The sequence below is a fragment of the Bos grunniens genome, chromosome 1 (assembly GCF_055505025.1).
Source record: "Bos grunniens cultivar Pamir isolate PY7600 chromosome 1, Bosgru_T2T1.0, whole genome shotgun sequence".
NCBI lineage: Eukaryota > Metazoa > Chordata > Mammalia > Artiodactyla > Bovidae > Bos > Bos grunniens.
The window spans coordinates 94,776,552-94,796,034 of NC_141165.1; the positions used below are offsets into that span (position 1 = coordinate 94,776,552).

At 39.3% G+C, this 19,483-nt stretch overlaps 1 long non-coding RNA gene across 4 annotated transcripts in view; it reads left to right on the forward strand.

The window, feature by feature from the left end:
• Window positions 1-19,483, forward strand: part of LOC147379953 (uncharacterized) — a 759,110-nt gene that overhangs the window by 308,343 nt on the left and 431,284 nt on the right. The window lies entirely within an intron of this gene.

The following is a 19,483-nucleotide window of genomic DNA, read 5'->3' on the forward strand; positions in this document are numbered from 1 at the left end:
TTCTCTGCAGAGCCATTTAAAAAATTGTTTTTGAAGTATAGTGGATGTACAATGTTGTGTTAATTTCAGGTGTATAGGAAAGAGATTCTGATATATGTGTGTATATATATATATATATACACATACATACATATACATGTATGTATATATGTTCTTTTACAGTTTCTTTTTCCTTACAGATTATTATGAAATATTGAGTAGAATTCCCTGTGCTATACAGTAGGCTTTTGTTGGTAATCTATTTTGTTAATAAATATAGCAGTGTGTATATATTAATCTCAGACTCCTAATTTATTCCTCCCCCCTTTTCCCTTTGGTAGCCCTAAGTTTGTTTTCTATGTCTGTGGGTCTGTTTCTGTTTTGTACACAAGTTCATTTTTATCAGTTTTTAGATTCCACCTATAAACGATATCCTGTGACGTTTGTTGTTGTCTGGCTGACCTCAGGTAGTATGATGATCTCTAGGTCTGTCCATGTTACTCTGCAGGGCCATGTTGAATCATGTAGGCATGAGTTGTTCCTAGAACAACTCATGAGGATATTACCCTCATCCCTAAATGCTGCTGCTGCTGCTAAGTTGTTTCAGTCATGTCCGACTCTGTGCGACCCCATGGATGGCAGCCCACGAGGCTCCCCCGTCCCTGGGATTCTCCAGGCAAGAACACTGGAGTGGGTTGCCATTTCCTTCTCCAATGCATCAAAGTGAAAAGTGGAAGTGAAGTTGCTGAGTCTTGTCTGACTCTTAGCAACCCCATGGACTGCAGCCCACCAGGCTCCTTTGTCCGTCCATGGGATTTTCCAGGCAAGAGTGCTGGAGTGGGGTGCCATTGCCTTCTCCTCCCTAAATGCTATTGACTCCCTAAAGCAAACAGGCTAATCAAGTGAGGCAGTGATCTCATAAACTTGCAAGACTTGCTTGTGAAATGCAGGGAACTAGGTGTGAGGTGTCCCTGTAGTGCCTGTCAGTACCCAGAGAGGAAGCTGCTGAGTAACAGTCAACCCCAACTCGATGACTTTTCTGCAGAAATTTATATAAGCGTAGCCTTCTTCACATGGTGATATCTTGGCAGTTCCTCATAATTTTTCCCTTCCTGTCACCATAAAAAAACTGTATATAGTGTGAAGCAGCTAGAGCAGGGTTATTCTCTGAAGACATGGGAGAGATTAACCTGCTTTAGTTACAGTTTCCCCTACTTCAGTGTCCCCAGTGACTCAGTTGGTAAAGAATCTGCCTGCAATACAGGAGACCCGGGATTGATCCCTGGGTCAGGAAGATCCCCTGGCAAAGGAAATGGCAACTCACTCCAGTATTCTTGCCTGGGAAACCCAGGGAGAGAGGAGCCTGGAGGGCTATAGTCCATGGGGTCCTGAAGAGCTGGACACAACTGAGCGACTACACCATTAACCCACTACTCCAGTTCCATTTGTTTCCGAGTTATTTTATTCAGACAGTATGTGAACTTGTAATGAACTTAGCTAAGATGCAGTTACCGATCCACATCTGAGCGACTTTTTCTGGGTCAGAGCCTCCTGACTTCCCGGTGTGAAGAATATTGGTGGGCACCTCAGGTGTTCTCTCCCACCCAAAACAACAAGGAATTGTAGTGCTGAAAACTAGCTCTATCCTGTTATACAAACAGATTGTAATTTGTTTAAAGATCAGGGGAATTGTAGGATGTCATCAGAATATACAACACATTTTGCAAAACCAACACAAAATGCGGGCCGTGTGGGTTTATAAGATACAGTGCCCCTGCCACTTCTGCTGTTTCTTTCAAAGCTTTTTCAGCACAAACAGGTCAGCAGCATGTCTGTATTAATTGCAGGGCTGTGATCCTCTGCCTTGCTCTTCCAGCTGTTGGGTTTTGGGAATGTCATCTCAGAAAACCAGTGAGCTGTAAAGTGGAGGTGAAAGCAAAACACTAATATCGACTCCTCAGTCTCTACTGATAAGAAATTGTTTAAGATGCTATGCACTTGAGAGAGGGCGAGACTTTTATCTCAAGGTCCTTTGAAATCACACTGGACTAAAATGGAGGAAGCATGAAAATCATTTGTTAGTTAGGTCAAGTGAGGAGTAGAGGGTTTACCCGTGGAGAATAATGAAAGTTAATAATAATAATGTGGTATTGCTAGCTGTGGTTTCCTCCACACATTTTCCTCCCCCATATCTGTCTCATTAACAATTTGCTATGAGTTAAAAAGGGGATTGGCAATAGATGCTTAAGAGAAACATTCAAAAAATAACACAATGGTGTGAATGTTTCTGAGATTTTGTTAGGCATATTGTATGAATTAGTAACATAATAAGCCTATTACTTCAAAGAAATTCATTTCTTGGAATTTATTCAAAGCAACCCCTTTCTCTCCTTACTTCCCTCTGATAAATTAATTACATTTTGTTGACTTAAGAGAAAGGGGTTTTACTGAAAAGTTGACAAAATACCTTACCCACACTAGCACTCTCTTAAAGTAATCGCCAGCAGTACTATTAGGTTGAAAATAAATGATTTTGTATAACTGGATGCATTTCGTTTCTGATAAAGTTCCTAAAATTCAGCAATATTCTTGAGTGCCCATTTCATGCAACGCATTCTGCTGTGCCCTCTGGGGAATTCAAAAGTAAGTAAGATATGTCCCCTCATCTCAAAACAACACATCATCAAGTAGGGGGGATCAGACAGTACACAAATCACAAATCATTTTAATGAAAAATAATAGTCTAATTGATCTCTGGCACCTTCAGACTGATATAGCACTAGTTTCATTTAAGTCACAAAACAATGGCAGAGTGTAGGGTCTGTTGATTGATATTTATTTAGATGATATGCTGAGAAGTAATAAGTGTGATGGCCTATTTAATTACCAATCTCCTGAGCAATTTTTCCTTTTCATTTTGTATTACTTTCCATTCTTGAATGAAAAATGCCTCTCTACTACAGTTTTCTTGAATGTATTCTCGGATGCTTCAGCAAGTTTAATTCTGCCCTATTTTGGCATGTGTGTGTGTATGTGTGTTTATTAGAGCATGCTCTAATGTAATGGAAACACCTGCTTGTTTTTGATTCTCTTAATGAATTGTCTTGGCATTACTAAATGGCACCACAAACCAATTATGATACGCTGTGTAGGAGCCATGCACTGACATTGCTTTCTAAAAGTAGGCCACTTCTTTTCTAATCGTTTTGAGAATTATGTATGCATCTATTATTCATAGTCTGGATATAGGAAAATACAGTGAGCCCTCCAGATCCAACAGTTCCAGATGTACAGATTCAACCAACTGTAAAGTGAAAATACTTGGAAAAAAATTCAAGAAAACTCCCAAAAGCAAAATTTGAACCTGTCATGCAGTGGCAATTATTTACATAGCACTTGCGTCGTATTTACAACTCTATGTAGCATTTACATCGCATCAGTATTATAAATAATCTAGAGATAATTTAAAGAAGATGAGAGATATGCAAAGGTTATGTAAAAATACTCTGCCGTCCTAAATAGGGAGCTCAAGCATCCATGAACTTTAGTATCCACAGGTGTCCTGGAACCAACCCCACGGAAATGTAGGAAAAACTGTATTTACATTTTAATAGCACTTTACAAAGTACTTTCACTATCCTGCCTCACCTAAAGCTGCCCTTCCACTTGAATTGATCAATGCCATCAAGTGTTAATCAAGCTGGAAACATGGGCATCTCCTTTATTATTACCTCCCTTATACACCTATATCCAGCTTATCTCCAAGTGAAGTCAGTCCTGTCTTGAAGCAATTCTCCCACTTCTCTCTCTACCCTTGTCCACTGTTTTGGCTAAATGAGCTGTAATGTCTTGCCCTTCTTAATGCTACGAATTCTAACTGCTCTCCCTGCCTCCACCTCTACACGTGCCCATCATATCCATTTCTCTCTAAGCAGTCAGGGTATGCCAATTTGATTGTAATGCTTCCCTGTTTAAAACACATCCCTGGATCCCAATTGCTCTTAAAATATATTCTTAACTCCTTATCCTAGCCTTCCAAACCCTGTTTTATCCACCTTCCTTTTTTCTAGGTTTTTCTCTTCACTGCAACACTTGTACAGTCTTGCAGATTTATGATTTTGAAGCATAATATTGCCATACTACAAGTATGATAGTTGTTCAAACTAAAATATGCCAGATGTTTTCCCTTCTTTTTGCCTTTCATATACTCTTCCTTCCACCTGTTTATACTTCCTCTGGTTCATTTCAACTCATCATTCAGAAGGAGTCTAGACTGGAACATTCACCTTGGGAAGCCTTATCTGAATATAACATTCTTCTTTCTAGTTGGAATTAGATATCCTGTTTTTAGATACTTATGCAAATTAAACTTCACAGGCTTTTAATCATCTCATCTTTCTGTGTTCTCCCATTCTATATAAACTCCATTAAGACATGGAACAAGCATCTTTTGATCACAAATGTATCTCAAGTGTACAGTGCAGATCAAATCAGTCGCTCAGTCGTGTCTGACTCTTTACAACCCCATGAATCGCAGCACTCCAGGCCTCCCTGTCCATCACCAACTCCCAGAGTTCACTCAGACTCAGGTTCATCGAGTCAGTGATGCCATCCAGCCATCTCATCCTCTGTCGTCCCCTTCTCCTCCTGCCCTCAATCCCTCCCAGCATCAGAGTCTTTTCCAATAAGTCAACTCTTCGCATGAGGTGGCCAAAGTACTGGAGTTTCAGCTTTAGCATCATTCCTTCCAAAGAAATCGCAGGGCTGATCTCCTTCAGAATGGACTGGTTGGATCTCCTTGCAGTCAAGGGACTCTCAAGAGTCTTCTCCAACACCACAGTTCAAAAGCATCAATTCTTCGGCGCTCAGCCTTCTTCACAGTCCAACTCTCACATCCATACATGACCACAGGAAAAACATAGCCTTGACTAGACGAACCTTTGTTGGCAAAGTAATGTCTCTGCTTTTGAATATGCTATCTAGGTTGGTCATAACCTTCCTTCCAAGGAGTAAGAGTCTTTTAATTTCATGGCTGCAGTCACCATCTGCAGTGATTTTGGAGCCCAGAAAAATAAAGTCTGACACTGTTTCCACTGCTTCCCCATCTATTTCGCATGAAGTGGTGGGACCGGATGCCATGATCTTCATTTTCTGAATATTGAGCTTCAAGCCAACTTTTTCACTCTCCACTTTCACTTTCATCAAGAGGCTTTTGAGTTCCTCTTCACTTTCTGCCATAAGGGTGGTGTCATCTGCATATCTGAGGTTATTGATATTTCTCCTGGCAATCTTGATTCCAGCTTGTGTTTCTTCCAGTCCAGCATTTCTCATGATGTACTCTGCATATAAGTTAAATAAACAGGGTGACAATATACAGCCTTGATGAACTCCTTTACCTATTTGGAACCAGTCTGTTGTTCCATGTTCAGTTCTAACTGTTGCTTCCTGACCTGCATACAAATTTCTCAAGAGGCAGATCAGGTGTTCTGGTATTCCCATCTCTTGAAGAATTTTCCACAGTTTATTGTGATCCACACAGTCAAAGGCTTTGGCATAGTCAATAAAGCAGAAATAGATGTTTTTCTGGAACTCTCTTGCTTTTTCCATGATCCAGCAGATGTTGGCAATTTGATCTCTGGTTCCTCTGCCTTTTCTAAAACCAGCTTGAACCTAGCATATAGTTCAGTTCAGTCACTCAGTCGTGTCCAACTCTTTGCGACCCCATGAATCGCAGCACACCAGGCCTCCCTGTCCACCACCAGCTCCCGGAGTTCACTCAGACTCATGTCCATGGAGTCAGTGATGCCATCCAGCCATCTCATCCTCCGTCGTCACCTTCTCCTCCTGCCCCCAATCCTTCCCAGTGTCAGAGTCTTTTCCAATGAGTCAACTCTTTGCACGACGTGGCCAAAGTACTGGAATTTCAGCTTTAGCATCAGTCCTTCCAATCAACACCTAGGCCTGATCTCTTTTAGAATGGACTGTTGGATCTCCTTGCAGTCCAAGGGACTCTCAAGAGTCTTCTCCAGCACCACAGTTCAAAAGCATCAATTCTTCAGTGCTCAGCCTTCTTCACAGTCCAACTCTCACATCCATACATGACCACAGGAAAAACATAGCCTTGACTAGACGAACCTTTGTTGGCAAAGTAATGTCTCTGCTTTTGAATATGCTATCTAGGTTGGTCATAACCTTCCTTCCAAGGAGTAAGAGTCTTTTAATTTCATGGCTGCAGTCACCATCTGCAGTGATTTTGGAGCCTCCCAAAGTAAAGTGTGACATCTATTTCCCATGAAGTGATGGGACCAGATGCCGTGATCTTCGTTTTCTGAATGTTGAGTTTTAAGCCAACTTTTTCACTCTCCTCTTTCACCTTTATCAAGAGGCTCTTTAGTTCCTCTTCACTTTCTGCCATAAGGGTGGTGTCATCTGCATATCTGAGGTTATTGATATTTCTCCCGGCAATCTTAAGACTTTAATAATAACAGTTGAATAAGGAATGTTTTTGTTGTGTTGCTAAGTCCTGTCTGACTCTTTTGTGACCCCATGGACTGTAACCCACCAGGCTCCTCTGTCCATGGAATTTCCCAGGCAATTATACTGGAGTGGGTTGCCATTTCCTTCTCCCAGGGATCTTCCCGAACCAGGTATCCCACTCACAACTCCTGCATTGGCAGATGGGTTTTTTATCACTGAGCCACCAGAAAGACCTGAATAAGGAATAATTAACCTTTGAAAAGAATACAGTGAATTAAATGTTTATTTCCATCATCTCATTTGGTTCTCTCAACAAATGGTGATGTTCCCTGTTTTTGATATCTACTGTGTATATGATGTCATCCTTGAAGGAGCTTGGGAGAAGGATTCAACAAGGCTCTGTGTGTACTCATTTGTAATTTCATGTGTGCCTACAGTTATTTCAGAATGAAAAGTTTTAAAAAGTGGTAATGTCAATAGGCCAAATATGTCAATTTCTATTTACATTTGAGAAAAGTAAGGGTTAGAGACTAAGGTCATTTGTGTAAATTCATAAACGCATGAAACAGACAGTTTCAAGTACAGTCACTCAGAGGTTTTTTAATCCTCTGGATCCTCTGGATCCTACTAGCACCAAGTACCTACCATGTTTTGTCCTTGACATATGTATATTCTAGCCCGGAGCTTCTGTGTTTATTTGTGATTGTTTTCATAACCTACAGTTGAGCAATAGGAAACAGGGTGACATTCTTAGGTCTCTCCCGTAGAACCTAGATTCTCAGTCACCCTAGGCACTCAGCTCCTTCTGTCTTTCCTTTATTCTTACTTGGTTTCCTTTTACCTATTAATTAGTTCATTGTTTTATTCTCCAATGTTTATTGAAATTGGCCACAACCTAGTTCATGCTTTGTTAACGATGGGAAAAACAAGGAGTCCATTGCAGATTCTACTCTCTGGAGCTCATGTTGTAGTAGGTGCATTCAAGTGAAGGATCAAATATAGGACAGTGCTGTAACGTCTGTTTTGTCAATAAGCACAGTGAGCTAGGCACATAGAGGCAGCACTTCATGTGGGCTTGAAAGATGTATCAGTGCTTCTTAAAGGAGGTTATTTCTAATGCTTCTTAAAGGAGGTGGTTTCTAAACAGAACACTCAAGATTGAACATCCAGAGAGAACTGTGTCCATAGCAGGACTGGGGTGATAAGATCGAGTGGTGTGGGGTGAGAGCAGTTGAAAGAAGGGGGATCCTGTGCAACACCCTGAGACAAGGGAGAGCAGGATTAGGAAGAAACATCCAAGGAGCAGGTATACCTCTACTCAAAGGTCACTGACCCATGCCTTTCAGCTCTGAAAACACGATAGTCTCTCATTCTCCCACCTGAGACACCGGCAGAGCAAGATACTCGGGGAGGGTGGACCTCGTTGTTGCCCGTTGCCAAAGATTGGCATGCTCTTCTCCACTGTGTCTATGCGGTCTTTGACACCAGTACTGAGGCGCTGATGAGGAAATGTCTTCACTTTTCTTTCCTGGAATGTGAAGAGACTATGAAAATTTGGGAGGAAGAGGGTGGCAAGGAACAAACACAATCTTTCGATTTCAAAGAAATCTATTAAACTTTTTTTCCTGTTTTCTGTTTTTATTATGTTTAGGTAAGTGAAACCGATTTTTGCAACACAACTGTGATCACCAGACTGCCTCGTGTATGGTGACTGTCTCGAACATTCCACACAGTGATATCTTCCATCACTTCTGATTCGTGAGTCTTAACTCTGAAGGGTTAAATAATTTATAAATAATCTAGGGTTGAGTAATATTTAAATGACCGTATCTATATTGCCATATAATGCTTAATTGTACCCTTCTTTAAGGTAAGTGAACCTAATTCAGATCTCGATTTTATGCAGAGAAGCACTGACGGAAATATTATTTCCTTTCTAGCAATATCTTTAGTGGCTCTATTAAAGAACATTCTTCTCTCAAGAATTTTTCCTCGTTTGATTCACATTAAAAATTTGGGGGTGTCTCTCTTATCATTTGAGGCATAGCTCTCCGTATTGTTGCTACTTCTGTTTTGTCACTTTCCTCCATAAAAGATAATCTCAAAAGTATGGAATTGGTATGATTTTTGGTGTACTCTGGTGTCTAAAGTATTAAAATTCATGGCTTCTTTTCCATCGCATTATCCAAATCTGCTTGGAGGTTAGGGGTTTTAGGCTGGAAGAAAATGAGTTCTTAGCAGTGCAGTGTAGAGTAGGATTTAGTTGGCAAGATGGGAGATAAATAGTAAAAAGAGAGAAAAGAATAGTTGGGACTTATTAAATATTTGAACAGTGACTGCTCCTGGAAAATTGGCTGTGACTTCTCTTGGCCTCTGGCCTGGGCTTGTCCATTTTCTTGGTTTTTTATACTTAGCGATTCTTCAATTTCTTATTCTGCTTTCCAATTCAGTTTTCATTTTCTGCATTAGCCATGCTGTGTTTGACTATTTGCATTTACTGAGGATATCGCCAATGTTCCAGTGGACTGAATTGTGTGTATCTGGTATGTAATTCGGTACAGGCACCCCTACCTCTGCAGGGAGGCAACACACCTCCTTATTTTTAACAATTATCCTAGCTGATGGAGCTCGGCAAGCCAGCCCCTCTGCTCACTTGATGGGCACGGATTTTCTGAGGGGCTGCTGATTGCCTGTTTGAGTCCTGTCATCAATATCCAGGTGTGAAATTATTAATTACAAAGCACAATGGAATGGTCTTGCAGGAAAAGACTGAACAGCTTTCCTTGAAGGTCACTGTTGGAATTGGCCCTCTGTGATACATTATTATGAACTAAACATTTCATTTTGTTCCATTGTTAGTTGAGTGCTTCGTTCAGTGTTTTATTATTGTGTGTCAAAATGGGCCTTGCTGTATATGGAAAAGGTAGGATGGTAGTATTGCTGTGCTTTATGTAGCTTTGAATTTCAGAAGTGGAAAGGACCAAAGCACCTCTGTCGTAAGAGTCAAAAAAAAAAAAAGATAGATTAAATGGGCATAGTGGTAGTTACTTTCTGAAGTCAAGGTGAGTATGTTAAGAACAAAATTTCACAGGTAATAAATGGTAGCGGATATAAAGAAATGATGATGCTGATAACGATCCTGGTGGCAGTGGTGATGGTAATGATGTTCTGAGCCTGGAAGTATCAATGCCAGAGCTTCTTTTAGGTACTTTTGTGTGTGTGTCTGTACCATTTCCCAGTACATGTAGACGACCACCTAACACATAATTTTCACTACCAAGCTTGGTTTTGTTTTCGAAAGTATTATGCATAGTAATGATGGTTATATTATTAGGTTATTAGTCATAGGTTCTCAGTGGAAAAGATTCAGTTGTGATTTTATAATTATCAGACCTACCATGTCCTAATGAAGTAACTTCTGAAGTGTGACTACTGGACTCTCAGCTGGGCTCCTGTGGTTGCCACCTGGGCAGGTGAACCAATGAATGGGAAAAAAGGACAGGTCCAGAATGAAAATGATGAGGCCCTTCTAGCATTTACTTCTTCCCATTCTTCTAGAAAACAGTGACTTTCTTGTCAAGATTTATCTCCATATCTTTGCCATATTCTCACCTCCTCTGTTGGCAAGGATACTAATAAATAATAGCTAACATGTATCTTGTGCTTCTTCTGTGTCAAGCACCGTTCTAAGTTTTTTACATATGTTACTTCATTTCATCTTTACAATAAGTATATCATTAAGGTACTGTTATCAATCTCATTTTTTAGATGAGAAACTTAATCATGGAAAATTTTTCATTTGTTCAAAATACTTGGTTTCCAGGTCTGTGTTCTAAACTATAAATGTTGATCACAAGACTGAGTGACTTAGAATTTCCTTACTTCTAAACTCACTTACTCTGTTGATACCAGTGTTATTATCAGCATAATAATTTCACTATCATTGTAAACCTCATCCTAAGCTTTATATCCCAGGTAAGATAAACACCTTATCTCATTCAACTTTCGCAAAAAAAATAAAGACTCTATTGGTTTTTCCATTTTATAGTTGAAGAAACCAGTCAGAGGCATGACACAAGTCTGTATGTACAGCTGGAGAGGGGCAGTACCTGATTTGGAGACACGAAGGCCACACCTTTACCTACTGTGGCACACTAATCCTTAAGCAACATTGCATAGAATATCCTTCGTATGCTGTGACTACTCTGGTGGCATAGAAGGATGCAGTGGGAATTTCTGTGCTTCAGGAATGTGTTCTCTTTGTGGTCTCCCAGCTTGGTGTGATATGTATCCCTTTGTCGAATAGCTCTGTGAGAGAGCCTTGGTCCATGTATACAGGACCATAATGACAATAGGCAGTCAGTAGATTGTATGTAATTGCTGATCATTCGATTATGCTGAGCAAGCTTCTTTTGAGTGACTGGATAGCGCTATTCATTTCATTATGTAATTCAGTGTTGTGCAGGTCTGTGCTAGGATGTATCTGTCATTTGGGTGTATCTCCAGCATGTTATGGTTCCTCTGACAGTCCAGAATGGGAGAGAAGCAAAGACCATGTGAAGAAAGATTCCCTTTTTCAGTATCACCCAAGAGAACTTATAAATCCTCATTACTTCCTTTCTTTTGATTATTTTTTCTATGTGGAAACTTTCAAAGCAACTGAATTTGGATTCAAAAGATACACTTCCACAAAATACTATTCTTTAGTTAATGTCTGGACACCTGTAAACTGAATCCTTTGAGTAGAAAGTTTTGATACTTCTTAAAACAAAACAAAACAACTCTGCTGGTTAATTTACACATTTGTTGGAATGAGTTTATAAAATCATATCTCAAAGCGGTTTGTGTCAGGTCATGGAGAATGAGATCATGAAGGTCTGGTTTCTGGGGAAGTTTGGGAGCAAGGGCCCTGCTGGAAAGGAAAGGAGGAAAGAGGACTAAATGGTGAGGTAGGAGGCATTTTGCCTACTACACAATTTCCCTGGGGCCAAGTCTGTGTGCATTGTTTTTGTCATGCTTTCTGTCTTTTTGAGTAAGGGAAAAGGTTTCTGGTAATAATGATCTGCTCTCAGAAAGTATATGTATGATGAAATTGCCCGCCTCAGGCTACCTGTATTGATTGCTTTCGGGAAAACGTGTGATGAGCTGGGAATGCATCTTGGCATTACATTATGCTGTTTTTTTTCCAAACTCAGTTTATTTTTCTCAGTTCTCCTGGCTTTCTAGAGGTCAGGGTAGGGGTGGAAGTATAGTAGAACTGATAATAAGGTAGATGGATGTATGTGTTTCCATAGTTTTAAGACTGAAAGTAAAATCCTTCAACCAATGATGTAAAAGTGCTTTTAAAACTTCATAGTAGTACACACATATTGGTTACTTCTATGGGTTTTATCATTTCCTCTCATACTAGAGACTGAAGGAAGTCCATAGAAACCATACTTATAGTCATGTGTAGAAATGTTCTACCTGCGTTTGGAGATGTTTGATATGTGGCAGTTTTAATGACTGGAAGAGAAAGGGATTCTCATTTGTCTTGTATTTTTATGAAGTGGAATAATGATAAAGTGATCACACATAGATACATATTTTGTAAAACTAACGCACTGATCTAAACATAGTCAACTGATTTTTTTTTTTTTGAAGGACTCATTATGCACAAGCACATGAATTTTCCCCTAATACCAAAGTGATTAATACCTGATACTCTGTTGAGGGATTATAAATTTTCTTTAATCTTCACTTATGAAATGTGTTGGGTGTTCTCCAATTAGTCAGTATCCTTCAAGTTGAGATGGAGAATTGAACCTAGAGTTTCAGATGTTGTCTGGCCAGGGCAACTCAAATTTACACAATGAAAAACTGCTCCAGAAACAAATAACAGGTATTGTGTCTGATCCCTAGAGGAAGATACTTTTTTCACCATACCTCAAGCTGCTGCTGCTGCTGCTGCTGCTGCTAAATCACTTCAGTCGTGTACAACTCTGTGTGACCCCATAGACGGAAGCCCACTAGGCTCCCCCGTCCCTGGGATTCTCCAGGCAAGAACACTGGAGTGGGTTGCCATTTCCTTCTCCAATGCATGAAAGCAAAAAGTGAAAGTGAAGACGCTCAGTCCTGCCCGACTCTTAGCGACCCCATGGACTGCAGCCTACCAGGCTCCTCCATCCATGGGATTTTCCAGGCAAGAGTACTGGAGTGGGGTGCCATTGCCTTCTCCTAGGCTGTAGAAAATAGTTGTCATGGTTGATGTGTACTTGTGCACTGCGGTTAGATGGTCTCTCTTAGTATCCTGCTCCTCCACTTACCAACTCAGTGACTTGGGGAAAAATCACTTTACCTCTTTACTGTGGAGATTAAGAAAATAATTCATAGAAATCACTCAGAATAGTCTCTGGTCAGTAGTAAGTGCTCAAGAAATACTCTTGTAATTAAGATCCAAGCAGGATTCTAGAAGAGATTCTCACATACCTTTTAGGGTCTTTTTGATCATCACTGTTAGCACCAATGCCATCATCATTCTATAGGAAAAGTAACTCCTCTGGGGCCTTTCTGCTTCTGACAGTGGAGATGGCTCTACAGATTAATTATGGAGCTTTGCTTCTGCCAGGCGCCACATTTTTAACATTCATATTTCTTCCTGAAGGAAAAAGAAATATTTTTGACTTGAGTTTTTAAACTATAATATTTAACTGCTGGTTTGCACAATTAATCAAGTGTTTTCATAATCTGGTTACTCTCTTGGACTTGTAGAATTTCAAATTAGGGAGGCTAGAATTGTAAATTACTTTTGCCTATCCAAGCTGGTCCATATGTGTTAAGGGAAGCAGAAAAAAATAGAGGAATAACTTAGACTGTGAAAGGGAAAAAATTCCACAGTTCAGAATTTCTTCAGTTATTTGGTTACTTTGAATTTAAGATTGAATGTGAGTGATTTACCTTCACAGATGCATATTGTACAATACAGAATCGAATTTATGAGGATCACAGGTCATTTGAACTCAGATTTACGTCTTGTTGAGCCCTTCATCTCATGCTGGAATCTTCATCTAGTGATCATCTAACCTGTGTTGGGATACCTCCCTCATTCCCAAGAGAATCTTCATTCTTTCTTTGGATGAGTCCATTAGAAAGCGCTTTCTTCTTAAGACCCATGTTCTCTCTTCTGGTAATGTTCATCTTTAGTCCTTCTCTTCAATCACAGGGCCATCAACCCAGGCTTTAAAGTTATATTTTAAAACATCAAATATACGTATCCCTGTCATTCTTACTATGATGTGTTTCATATTTACCAAACGATTTGACTAATTTCACCAGTTCTCAATATATCATGTAATTAACCCCTTGGAGTTTTACCTGCTAATCCTAAACAGCTAAAGAGCTGAGTGACCCTACTCCTCAGAGAATGCAGTCTTAGCATTGTCATGGGGGGCATAGGGCAGACATATTGCTTCAAGTCCCCAGTAGCCTTCTGATTCAATTTTTATAGGGCCAAGTTATCTCAGGACAAATAACTACGGATGTTGCCTTCTTCAGAAAAGTATCACAGGACTATACTTCTTTGGAAATCAGTTTTATTTCTTGACTTAACATAGTTACCTTTTATTTTCTTGAGAAAGCTTTTCCCTGAAGAGCCTCTGGTTTGAACATTGATTTCAGATTACAAAAACAAAAACGAAGGAGAAGAAGAGAGAGGCAAGTGAATAAGGGAGCAGAGGGGAAGAAGTAATTCAAACTTCTTTGATGGAGAACTGACCTAAATCTGTAACTCAGAGAGTAAAACGATTTAAGCAAAAGAACCTCCTTGATTTTCAGTAGTAACTTGGGCTCTTTATACATGGTGAGTATTTTCTAAGGGCTTTATATAAATTCACTCTCCTAGTCCTCCCTAAGGGAGAAGGCAATGGCAACCCACTCCAGTACTCTTGCCTGGAAAATCCCATGGGCGGAGGAGCCTGGTAGGCTGCAGTCCATGGGGTCTCGAAGAGTCAGACACGACTGAGCGACTTCACTTTCACTTTTCACTTTCATGCATTGGAGAAGGAAATGGCAACCCACTCCAGTGTTCTTGCCTGGAGAATCCCAGGGACGGGGGAGCCTGGTGGGCTGCTGTCTATGGGTCCCACAGAGTTGGACACGACTGAAGTGACTTAGCAGCAGCAGCGGTCCTCCCTAAAACCATTTGAAGTAGGTTAATCATCTTCATTACTGTAATTGAGGCAATGGAGATAGGCAGAAATCAAGTAAGTCACTTTAAAATCTCTCAGCTACAAAATATTGGAGTTGGGATTTCATCCCAGGGAGTGTTGTTCCAAAGACTGTAGTTTTTAACATCACCCCCACCAACAACAATGGCTAATATTTTTTGATCACTGCCTAAGTATCAGCCACTCTTCTAAATATTTTGCCTCACAAAAACTCCCTGAAACTGAGCATTATTATTATTATTGCCTACAGGTAAAGAAACAGAGAAACACGTATGTTAAATCACTTCCCACACTAACACATCTAGTTATTGGTCGACCTAGGATTTGAATCCAGCCTTGGCACACTATGCTGGAGAGAGAAATCTGAGCCAAGACCCTCAGGATGAGTGCGTGTTCTAGTGGATAAAAAGACTCACCATAAGCAGTCAGCATATACAGTACTCAGAAATGGTTTAAGAATACTCAGTGATATATTCATGAGTAGAAATTATTGTAGTGCAATCTGGTTACACAAGTGCATACAGGATGCTGAGTAGTGTGTCTGAGAAAGGAGGGCATAAGTGTTCTCGTAGTAAGTTTACATGGAAGACACGTGTAGCAAGCAATTGGAAAAAATTAAGGAAGATAGAGAAGGTTTGAAGAGCCATCACTTACCTAGTCAAGCTGCCTTAAGAAGATGATGATAGTAACGGAACTGGGGCAGTGCAGAAGTATCTAATTCAGCGTGAACTTGAATCAGTACAGGATCAGGAATCCTGAGAAACTGCCCAGACATTCTCAGAGTGTTCACTTTCTTCCCCTTACATCTTTCTTTCCTCTGCCAATTTTTGGTGTTATTTTTATCCCACTTTGATCTTGGGAATTGTAGTCAGAGACTCAGCAATAGTGTAGAAGAAAGTCTCTCCTCCTCTCCATCTCCCTCAATCCTAGTCTTTTTTTTTTTTTTTTTCTGACATGACTCCATGGTTACCCAAATACTCAGTCTCCCAGATTTCCCTGAAGAAAGAGGGGATTTACTATATCCAAGTCTTTGCATAGTCAGTTTTGCATTGGATCTGCTGATTATAATGTAACTTCTGCATCAACTGCCCTCCACTTTCTTTTAACCCCTTCTGTCCTTCATCTTTGAACATGCTTCACCTGTGAAACTCAAGCCAGACTTCTCCTTCTTTGGGTCCACTCTTCATTTAATTAACTGTGCCTTAAGTTCTCACACCTTTTTAAGAATGGATTTCACAAAAATAAAATTGATATAATAATCTCAAAGGGAAGTCCATTGTATTGAAAGAAAATTACCTTTGTGAAAATATGTCAAGGTTGTTCTTGGTCATGCTAGAATTTGGGAAATGCTGAATTGATATCCCTATAGGTGTGCTGAGATGCCTATAACCTTTTACAATCATTATAAAATAACCTCTTAGCAAAAGCAGTTTCTTAAGGATTTGTGGTTGTACCTGGCCTAGTCATATCATTGTTTCTACAGCTTAAAGCAAAGAGGTCATAGTCTCATAGATTATGAGTGTTTGGGAGCTGTTGAGATCATTAAGTCTTCGTTTTCTTTTCACATGACTTGAGGGCCATGTGCCATCTTACATAGGTTACCTAAAGCTAGTTATTTCTCATTTTTATTTAGCAAGTGTTTATCCTTACTATATGTCAGCCCCTGTGTTAGGTCTAGGGTTTGCAAAGAAGACTAAAGTGGCATCTTTGCCCTTGGGTATTTGCTAGCTCAACTTGACTCCTACTGCCTGCCTGCCTCATGGATATTATTATTCACTGCATCTCATTGCCTCTTATACCTCAGCCGAGACTTACTAACCAGGTGAGGCCCAGAGAACCCATGCATCAGAGGAAAGGGTGATGAAAAATTACTGAGTGCCTATTATGTGTAGGCTTTTTACGTGCTGTATCAGTTTTTATTATCAAGGAAACCTTTTGAGTAGATATGGCTTTCAATAATTTACAGTGAGACAGCTACCCAAGAGAGGTTTGTCTAAGGTTTCTCCTAGACAGCCTTAGGACTGTTCCCAAGATTTGTTTGTCCTGATATTTTGTTGCATCTAGACGCCTTGAAAAAAGGGTAATATAAAGATCTAATTTATAAACCTAGTAGAGGCTGAGCCAACTTGGTTTACATTATGTATAATCTTTATATTTACATAATTATGCTTTGTCTTAACCTCCTTATCTTTCACTTGCTGCTCTACCTAAGTCTTTACAAAGCTTGTTTGTTTGTTTGTTTTTAGTCAGTAGGTAGGTAGATGGGTTTCAGTTCACATTTTACTCTTTAGCAAAAAACAATGTGAACCATTCTCCCTACATAGTTACTTCCTTCCTTATCACTCTGTCTTCTTTCCGTCTTGTAATGTTTAGCGCACTCATTGCAATCTGAAATGATCTCATATAATTGTTTATCTGTTTCCCCCAAAAGAATGTAAGTTCTTGAAAGCAGAGAACGTGACTGATATAAACAGATGTATTCCTAACACGTAGCATAATATCTCACAGAGAATATGCCCTCAGTAAAATTGTTGGAGAAATGAATGTATTTTCAGATAAAATTAACATTATTACTCATTTTTTATTAGAATATCACATTATCTTTGAAAATTCTTGACATTCTTGTTCTCATATTGTTAGGTGTATGTTTCTCAAGAGTTGTGCAGTGTTTCATAGTTTTTAGAAATAAACAAAATAGTAATTTTATATTGTGCAAGACATAATTATTTAGGAGACATATAAGCCTGAAGCAGAATAAAAATTCCTGTGCATAGCAGATTGCCATCTTTTAGGAATTCACCTTTATACATTTATCTTATGATGATGAATCTTCCACGTTTGAGAAATGGCATTTACTTAAGGTGACCAGGCTAATCAGAAAAATTATGTACTCAGTTTCTGGTAAGTAAATGGCAACCTGGATGCAATTCTCCTTTGTGGTCAGCAGGGGTCTCAAAAACCTTTTTACCCACCAAATGTCTTTTAGAAGATATTTATGGATAGATACTTTGTTATTGTTAACAAAATGGCACACACATACTCTAAAATATAAATGTAATTCAAAAAGTCTCTCTTTTAAAATGATACATTGTGGTCTTTTTGCTTATTAGCATTAATAACTTATGTTGTGTTTACCTAGCTCTAAATTGGTAAGCCTATCTTAACAAATATCATCAGAAAGCATCATGTGGGAATAGTACTGATTTATTTGTGTTTCTAATTGGATTGACAATTTCAAAGTTCTTAATATATTTCTTGTCTTTAAACATGTCCGAGGAATTGCATGAAATGACTAGGATTGGTATGAAAACAGCCTGCAACTGTTCAGTCTGTCTCTTTCTGAATTATTCAGTGACTTGTTTGGGAGTAGCTATTGTGCTTGTCTTTTAGAAAATGTCCTCTGCTTAGCTGAGCTCAGATTAGTCAGGCACAGTACCAGCCTCCCTGCCACCCATAATTGCAGTCCTGAATTCAGCAAGGGTAGCAGAGGCTCCAGCAGCATATGAACCTCTGCTCCACTGTATCCTGCTAGTTTGTGCATTTCCAAACTTCTCTCCATTCCATAGCAAGTAAGAAAGAAAAATCTGCCCCACAGACCATTCCTTTCTAAGATTTATTTGCCCTAAAGCATCCATATATGTTTGCTTGTCATTCACAGTGCTTGACACCCTTTCTTCAAGTTGCTTGATTTTCACCCCTATAACCAATAGGCATGCAATGATCATTATAAACGTTAGCATCTCCAAAGCACATTTATACATTTGCTTCCGTAAGTTTTGTGATAAGACATTGTCCCAAATTAAGTGTTGATTGTTGTTGTATCCCAATTGTACTACACTTATCTCTGTATTGTTGGGTAGAAAGATGGATAGACATTTGCGTTGATGTAGGTAGAAACCAGCACAACATTGTAAAGCAACTTTCCTCTAATTAAATAATAAATTTAAAAAATCTATAAAACCAATTAGATTTAAGATGAAAAAAGATAGATGAATAGATGGGTAAGCAGATGGATGGATAAATAAATATGTATATAATATGTTTATAATGTGTGAAGGACATATATGCATACTATATAAATAATATACATTATATACACATATACTGCATGTTACTATATATACACACATATATATTTATACAAATGCATACTATATATACTCTATATTTCTATATTTATCAATTTGTCCATTGATATGATAAAGTCTAGGGATACTATGAATTGATTATTAACTAGGGAGACAGTGTCTCCCTCTGTGTTGACCACTAAACTAAGTGAAGAAGGTTAAAAAAACCAACCTTTAACCCTTATCATTTAAGTAAGTGTGTAGAGCTAGAATATGAGAATCGTGTAAGCACTTAAAAATGACATGTATCGATAATAAATTCAGACAATGTGTAAAGCGTATGTGTGCTGAGAGAAAAGAAATGGCAGCACCATAGTACTAAGGTGGGATTCCTAATGGAAGATATCCCCAAAAAAGAGTGCTGTGAGCCCAAATTTGAAGCAGTGAGTTAGTCGCAGATTGTCTCAGAAGGAGAAATGTTTCTGTTGAGAAAGAAAGAAGATATAGCAGGACCTGCAGAGGAAGAGGTTGGAAGCAAGCCTGAAGGATGTGAGAGAGCCTTAGCTTGCATTCCTATCTTGGGTCTCCTAACCTTTCTCATCCTTGACAGGATATGGGTTCAGACTGTGACTTAGACTCTCATGAAGAATGAATGAGTCAAGAAGCACTGACTGAAAACTCATTGCCAGTTCATTCATTCATTTATGCATTTACCCAGCTGCTCTCTCCCTTGCCCACTACACTTAAGGTATACCT